The following is an 8,338-nucleotide window of genomic DNA, read 5'->3' on the forward strand; positions in this document are numbered from 1 at the left end:
CACACGAGGAATAATTAAATATCCCATTTTGGCTCATATAAGTGGAAAAAGATTTAGAGAAATACTCTTGTGCATTTTCACTTTGCACACACTTAATAGTTTTATTAATTTGGGTTTTGATCTTAGCACAAAAGTTACAAAAGATAGTAAACAACTCAGCTCTAGATTTCATAAGATATAACCACGTACACCTAGAGAAATCGTCCACAAATGTTATGAAATATCTAAACTCATTCTTCCCTATGAGACGAAAAGGACCCTAGACATCAAAATGGACAAGTTCAAACATAGGCCCTATCCTGTTATTGACACAAGGAGTGTAGGAAACCCGATGATGATTAGCAAACCCACAAGACTCACATTGCCAAGCACATACCGATTATAAACCAGGAAAGAGTGTCTTTAGGGTTGACAACTGTAGATGACCATACCAACAGTGTAATTGGAAAGGAGAGGTATCACTCAACATGGCTTTGCTTGGATGGAGATATAGACAGTTCTAACACGTACATGCCTCCGACTTCCTTCCCCTTACCAATAATCTTCTTCGTCAAAAGATCCTGAAATAGACAATAACTCGGGAAAAAAGAAAAAACAAAACAATTATATTCAAAGTCCATGTGATTTGACTAATAGTGAGAAAATTACATGAAAACTTTGGAAGGTATAATATAGATGATAGGGGTAATGATGAGGTTGCAACAACGCTACCCCTACCCAAATCGGAACAAATGACCAATCTGTTAGGGTAACCTTAGCCCTAGGGTTAGAGGGAGAATATGTGGAGAAAACATTAGAATTACCTATCATATGATCACTAGAAGAAGACACACATGCAACAGGATTACCTGCTTGGACAAAGATTGCAGAAGAAGGCGGTTGATTGAATGGAAACTACGACAGAGACTGCACAGAAGTAGGCACCTTCAGCTGATTGAATGCTACTAACTCTTCATCTATCATAATCACCATATTTCCTTCAGACCTAGAAGTTGTGTTAGAAAATCTTTGTTGCCTGGGTGGTTTAGGACATTGGTTCCTAAAATGACATAATTTTCCGTAGTTGAAACACACCCTTAGTCCTCTATGACCTCTTCCAAAACCACCGAATCCTCAATAGCGATCAATTCCACCTCCTCGACTATTACACCCTTCGTTGGTATAACTCCCCTGCGATACAAATGCACTTCCTTCACCATTGTTTCCCTATGATACAAAACCACTCTTTTTGGAAGTTCATTATTGCTGGTACTTACCTTGACGGAACCTACTCACGGAGGCGAGTCGACCGGTGTGTGGTCGAACACTACCACACCCGCACGAAATGTTCATGTGGTGGCCTGGCTTCGTGGCGGCCCGATTCTAACTCCGGCTCGCCCTGCTGTTTCAAGCACGACCCACTATCTTACTCTGGTCAACTATGATACCATGTTAATGTTTAAAGAGAAAAGCTCACTATAGTATCTAACTCATTTTGTATCTAGTGATCTTATTAAGCCTGAGACTGTACAATATATATAGCATCTTTTATGGATGAGTAGGACTGTAGGATTTCACGTACTCAAGCTAAGTTAGCACTATGATCTTTCATTTCGGTCTTTTTTAAAAAAGTATTTTAAGTGTAAATATTATAGTTTGACGTGACACTTGATGGGGATTTTAATATCCAATCAAAAATCTTTTTTAAATTTATAATTTGATATGTTTAATCACAGGTTTATAATACATTATGTTAGTTACAAATTTTTATATGTGTGAGTCATAGTTATATTCTTTTTTTTTTTTTTTTTATAATTATTTTTAATTTCTTGTGCGAAGTGAGTACACTTGTACATGGTACTTAAAGTATTGCACATTGTTAGAAAAAAAATATTTTGGGTGTGTAGGAAGACATGAAAAGTAAGAATCAATAACTTTATGGAGTTTCTTAAGTTTTTTATCATCCTTTATGAGTAAAATTCAAATAAAACTGGTGAGATACAAATAAACAAATTACTCAATTGTAGCAAAATAATTCAACAAAAGAGAGAAAAATGTTTGAGGATGTCTATAATTTTTTCTTAAACTTATATTGTAGATCAAAGCTCAAAAACTGACAATAACGATGATATTAACAACACCTTCAATGTCTATAAATTTTTCTTAAGCCTATATACTTTTACGCACATTTACGTTACAAGCATAACTTATACTGCTTTGCATCATTCTTTCTTACTAATTTTTGAAAATCAATTCTCCATTGCATGACAAAGATTTTAACCGGTCCTTTGACTATTAAGTCATCAAGTATTCAACATAAGTACACAACCTTCCTTGGTGGTGTTGGAAAGTTAACATACTTAACAACTCGTTTGGTTCGCTGGACAATATTTGAAGGAAATGGAATTCAAATTCCATGGAAAATAAATTACTAGAAAAACAGATTCCACTGTTTGGTTGGTGGAAAAGAAATTACTGGGAATATAAATTCCATTGTTTGGTTGAATTTGGAATGGTAACGAATTATGAATATAAAGACCAAAATACCCTTAGTAATAATAGTGATAATATATATATACATATGTAATTAATAACTTTTGTTGAGGGTAAAATAGTCCAAGCCTTAATATTTTCTTCTCACCCTCCATGGAAAACAAAATACCTACCCTTACCAAAGAATTTCTTTTCCTTAACTTTTGGGAAGTGGAATTCCATGAAAATCATTTTCCATCCAACCAAACAAGAGAATAACCTATTTTCCTTAACTTTTTAGAAAACTTTTTCCATGGAATTGGTTTTCCATCCAACCAAACATGCCATTATTGTTCAAATATATTGTTTCAATAGCTTCATGGATCCTTTCATTTACTCTAAATAATGCCTTTTAATAACTCCTCTCCACATTATTATCCTGGCCGGCATGCATTTTGGGAGTGGATGCGCAAAACTCCCGGAGGCCTCTCGGCATGTTATTGTACACTTCCCACCACCGCTGATACGCTGAGTCGTTGCCATAAGGAACTCTGCGTTGATTTCCAGAAGTGCTTACGAAAACCTTGAGGTGATTCACCCGCGTCGGCAGCCGGTGCCACCACACGAATATTTCGTTCAACAAACCTTGGTTGCCGCCACCATTGTACCTGTTACGTTGCAACAAATAGCATAAAATGACATTTTAAGTGAATAGTATAAATATATGTATGGTCCACCCCGATTTAGATCGGGTCAAAGTCAATTCGGTTCTTCGTAGTAAGACGAAAGTATAGATATAGTGTAGGCTCATAATGAATAACCAGTGTTGCAAAACTCCGTTTAGGCGCAAGCCGGCAGCCTAGCGTATAACCATAATCAGTAGTTTAGACGGACGGTCAGCTAGGCAATCGTCTAGGCCACCTAGGCTTTATAGACACCGATTAGGCCTCTTAGGCACCAACTAGGCCGCCTAGTCCGCCGATTAACTATTGTTTGTCTTAAATGGGCTTTTTCACTTAAAATAATATCGTTTTGAGTGAAATAACTCTAAATTGTTAAATCTATATGTTTTTTAGGTTAATATTTAATACTTTAGTATTAACTATTAATGTATTATATAGTTTATAATTATGAGTCTTAAAAATTTAACAAACTTTAAACAAATTTTTTAAATAAAAAAAAAAATACAAGGACATCTAGATGTAAATTAGCGCCTAGAATGTCCGAGAAGAACCTAGCAATTTTTTCTGACAATGTGAATCAATGAGTGAATTCGGGTTGTTTGCAGTGGAAAAGCTTTTTGACTAGTGTGCCTCCGCAGCTGCGGGCACAAATATCTATAGTTTGTTTGGGTGTCATAGGACTCAAGCTTACCTAACCAGTACTCCTTTAATTTTCCCTCTTACAGTACCTGTACGAAACAACCTCGTACCTGATCATCTTCTCCATCAGGGCTTCGAAAGTGCACCTCGAGGGCTCCACTATCATCACCACGGAGCTGAACAAGTGGCCGCCGTCGTTATTGGCGGCGGACATCTCTGGGTAAACGAAGAACTGGTCCATGTTCTTGAGGAGAACAACGTCAGGGTCCACAAACATCACTTTCTCGTACTCCACCAGCTGCTCCCATATCCTGAGCTTACTATATGTGTCCCTCACTGCGTGGGGGCCTCTGATCGGTTGAATAATTGGCTTGATCTTCCATCCGGCTTCTTGGAGACCTCGGAGAGATCTCGGGGAGATTGAGGAATCTGCTAGGAGGACGAGGTCTCTGGTTGAGTTGGATCGCATGATGCTTTGAGCCAATGTAATTGCCCCGCACACATTGGCTTCGGAGGAGTGGAGAACAGTGACGTAGGCTTGTCTTGGTTTGTTGATTGTTCTTTTTGCTCCTACTAAAGCATATCTTCTCCATACTTCTTTTCCTGCGTTGCGTTGTATATTGGGGTGTCAGTCCACTTTTAGTTCATTCTTTTCAAAATATCATCTTTTGGTCCTACTATTATTGTGACATGAGCATTTTTGACCTTCTATCAACAAAATAGCTTAAATATCAAAGACATTACGGTCTTTAATTATGAATTTTTTAAAAAAGGTAAACATAAAAAATATAACGAGTCAACGGACTTTGTATTAAAAAGATCAAAATGTCATTGGATTTAACGACATTTCAACGATTTCGTTGATGGAGGACCAAAAATGGTCATGCCACAATAATAATAGGACCAAAAGTAGATATTTTCATAAAAATGAACTAAAAGTGGACCGTCACGTATAAATCTAGGACCAAAAATGAAATTAATTCTATATTATAAATGGAGAAATATAATATCAATTTGAAGACCCTATGATACATTAGGTTTAATTTCCAACTTACACTAAACTAATATAATCCTAAGTCTACAGAATTCCTACTCAAAAGTACCAAACTAGGTAAATTGCTTAGTCATCTTGCCAATATTCAATAAATTTCCACCACTTTTCCCACAAAGAGTTTTTATCACCATTAATCAATTTTTTATTTTTATTTTTTTGGGTTTTGAGTCTCCCATGCTTTGCCCAATGAGGCCTTGATATTTGATAAAATTCATTTTCTTTTAATACAAATAATAATAATAATATAAAAGGGGAAGATTTTTCTAAAAATCATAAATAAAATCTAATTACTTACCTTGTTCGGCAAATGGACGAGCAAGTTGGCAAGAACCAATAGGCATAACCAGCTTTTGCTTCAATTTTGTTAAGCTAGGCTTGTAAATTCTGACATCTTTTTGATGCCACAACAAATCATTGCAACGAAAAATTTCAAACATCGGCTCACATTCTCCAATAAACACTGCATAAATTGTCTGATAAGCATCTCGATTATCCCACCCACATTTCACCAACAAGTTAGCCACAATCAAATTCACTTGTAATCTATAAACATCACTTGAGTTGCTGTGGCCACATGGCACCCTCGCCACCACCACATTGATGAGCTCCTTGTAATTCCCAAAATCCGGAATCGGAATTGTTGGGCAATCGTGTGGGCCCAAGACATCATCCTCATCAACCCACTTCAGAAATAAGTGACCCCACTCAACTTTTTTAGCAACGAGTTGAAATTTCACATTTATGATGTCCACATTTTCTGATTGTAATAATCCTCCCTGAATTTCCACATCCACCAAACCTATTCGCATCTTCCTATCTATGAATTCATTTGCCAAGAACTTATACCAGCTTGGCAATTCCTGAAGATTTCTAGGGAAATTTCGAGAGTGATGGCTATTGAATTGGGGAAGAGGATGTTGTGGGCGGAAATGCAAAGTAGAGGTGAGGTAGAGGGCAAATAAGGAGAGAAGGAGAAGAAGAAGTAGGAAAAATTTGTGCTTTGTTACATAACGCTTAGGAGCCATTTCTAGCCTGGTCTGATGAATAAAGTGTTGTGCATGATGCAGATATTTATACAATTCAATATTATAATTTCACCAAAAGAAAATGAATACCAAAATGGAAAATATTAATCCTACAAATAAAAAGTTTCCTGTTGAGTTAAAACTACACTGTACTGTTTTGTTTTTTTTCTTTTCTTACCTTTTTTTTTTTTTTTTGGTGAAATACGTGACAGCTAATATTCTATTTGCACAAAAAGTCAACTGAAAATTACCTCGTTTCCGCTTTTTTATTTTTTATTTTTATTTTGAAATGTTTGACAGCTAATTTTATAATTTCGTTTTATTTATATGCTTTGGTTTACTGATTTGTAGCCATGCATATTATAGTAACATTTTTAATTTTTAATATTTCAATGACAATGTTGTTCAATTCAAATTTTGAGTATACATTCATCAATATTTTGAATAATAAATAATTTGAAATAGTAATGAAAATCAATGTAAAATAGCAACAACAAAAAAAAAAAGTAATTTCAGTTCTTGTAGACTTGTAGTAAATAAAAACTAATACTGAAACAATACATTTTCTTTAACATGTATATATTGAAATGAAATAACATAAAAAAAAATCTTATGAAACAATAGTTATAAAAAAAAAAAAAACCTACTACTGAAATACATGAAATAGTAATAATAAAAATGTACTACTGAAATATTTCAGTAATAATAGTGGCATCATAATAATATACATATCTTGGTCTCAGAGTTGATAAAAAATCTAGAGGGGAATGAAAAATTAAATAGACTTTTTCAAAATTTTGACTTAAAATAATTTTTAAATCAAAGCTTACCACCCGCTCGAATGTAAGTGAAAGGCAGCAAATGTGTTTAAATATTTTGTATTGCGGTTTAGTTAAAAACAACTTGAAATGTGTGAATGTGTATCCTTAATTGGTTCGATCAGTTGGAATATTAAATGTAGTAAAGTAAAAAGTATATAGAGAGAGATTTTTATAGTGGTTCCATAATAGCCTAGCTCACTCTTCTCCTTAATGTCCAATGAGAATTTCACTAGTATTTTATAGGCGCAAATACAAGTGAATCAATTCTAGTGTGTCCACAAAGCACTAAGACTAAAACGATGCTCCTTTGATCTGGATGACCCCTCCAGATCTTTTTTATGCCACAACAAATCATTACAATGAAAAATCTCAAACATTGGCTCACATTTAATTTCCCGATAAACACTATATAAACAGTCTAGTAAACATCTCAATTATCCCACCCACATTTCACCAACAAGTTAGCCAATATCTAATTCACTTGTAATCTATGAACATCTCTTGTGATTTTGTGACCAAAGGGCAACCTTACCGCCACCACATTGAGCTCATTGTACTTCCCAAATTTCGGAAGCGGAATTCTCGGGCAATCGTGTGGGCCTAAGACATCATCCTCATCAACCCACTTTGAAAACAAGTGACCCCACTCAATCTTTTTAGAAACGGTCGTTGAAATTTTACATTTATGATGTCCACATTTTCATATTGCAATAATCTGCCTAAAATTTCACACCCACCTAACCTATTCTCCTTTTCCTATCTATGAATTCATTTGCCAATAACTTATACCAGCTTGGCAATTCCCTAAGATTTATCGGGGAATTTCGAGAGAGATGGCCACTGAATTGGGGAAGAGGATGTTGTGGGCCAAAATGCAAAGTAGAGGTTAGGTAGAGGGCAAGTGGGAGAGAAGTACGAAACATTTGTGCTTTGTTAGATAAGCTATTGCCTTCCTCAATAGTTAAACTTAGGTGTGGTTTTGAGGAGTTTTTGTAAGTATGACTAGAAAAGAGAAAATGAGGTGGGTAAATTAAAAGGAAAAAGAATTAAAAAAAAAACTGAAAAAAAAAAATAAAAAGAACAACAGTAATTACGCGCCCGCCTGGGCGCGAAGCGTGAGGCGCGGTAGCCTTCCCTAGTGGGGCCCACCCCAACCTGCAAAAACTTGAATTTGCAAGAGAAATAACTCCATAAAAAAAAAAAAAACACATCTCCCAATAGCTAAAAACTCATTTACTGTTCCAAAATTGGTTTAAAATCAACCAATGGAGAAGGCCTAAGGAGCCATTTCTAACATGGCTTGTTGATCAATAAAGTGTTGATGCGCAAATTTTACTGTGGATCGCTGTCCACAATGCATTGTAATCTAGGCATCAAAGCGATGTCGTTTCTTTCAATGAAAAGAAATGACACCCATTTCGCGTCTTTCCGCAAAAAGTAACTTTGTTTGTATAACATATTCAGTTTCATTTTATATACATTGCAGTTTCATTTCAACACAACTACAATTTCATTTCGATATAACTACAGTTTCATTCAACATTATACACTCAAATATGTGAAACTGTTATTCAGTTTCATTTTATATACACTATAGTTCCATTACAACACAACTACATTATCATTTCGATATAACTACAGTTTCATTGGAAAATATACACTCAA

At 35.2% G+C, this 8,338-nt stretch overlaps 1 pseudogene; it reads right to left on the reverse strand.

The window, feature by feature from the left end:
• Window positions 1–2,844: 2,844 nt before the first annotated feature.
• On the reverse strand, window positions 2,845–5,852 carry LOC116033228 (annotated as a pseudogene).
• Between the last annotated feature and the right edge of the window lie 2,486 nt (window positions 5,853–8,338).

The sequence above is a fragment of the Ipomoea triloba genome, chromosome 10, assembly GCF_003576645.1.
Source record: "Ipomoea triloba cultivar NCNSP0323 chromosome 10, ASM357664v1".
NCBI lineage: Eukaryota > Viridiplantae > Streptophyta > Magnoliopsida > Solanales > Convolvulaceae > Ipomoea > Ipomoea triloba.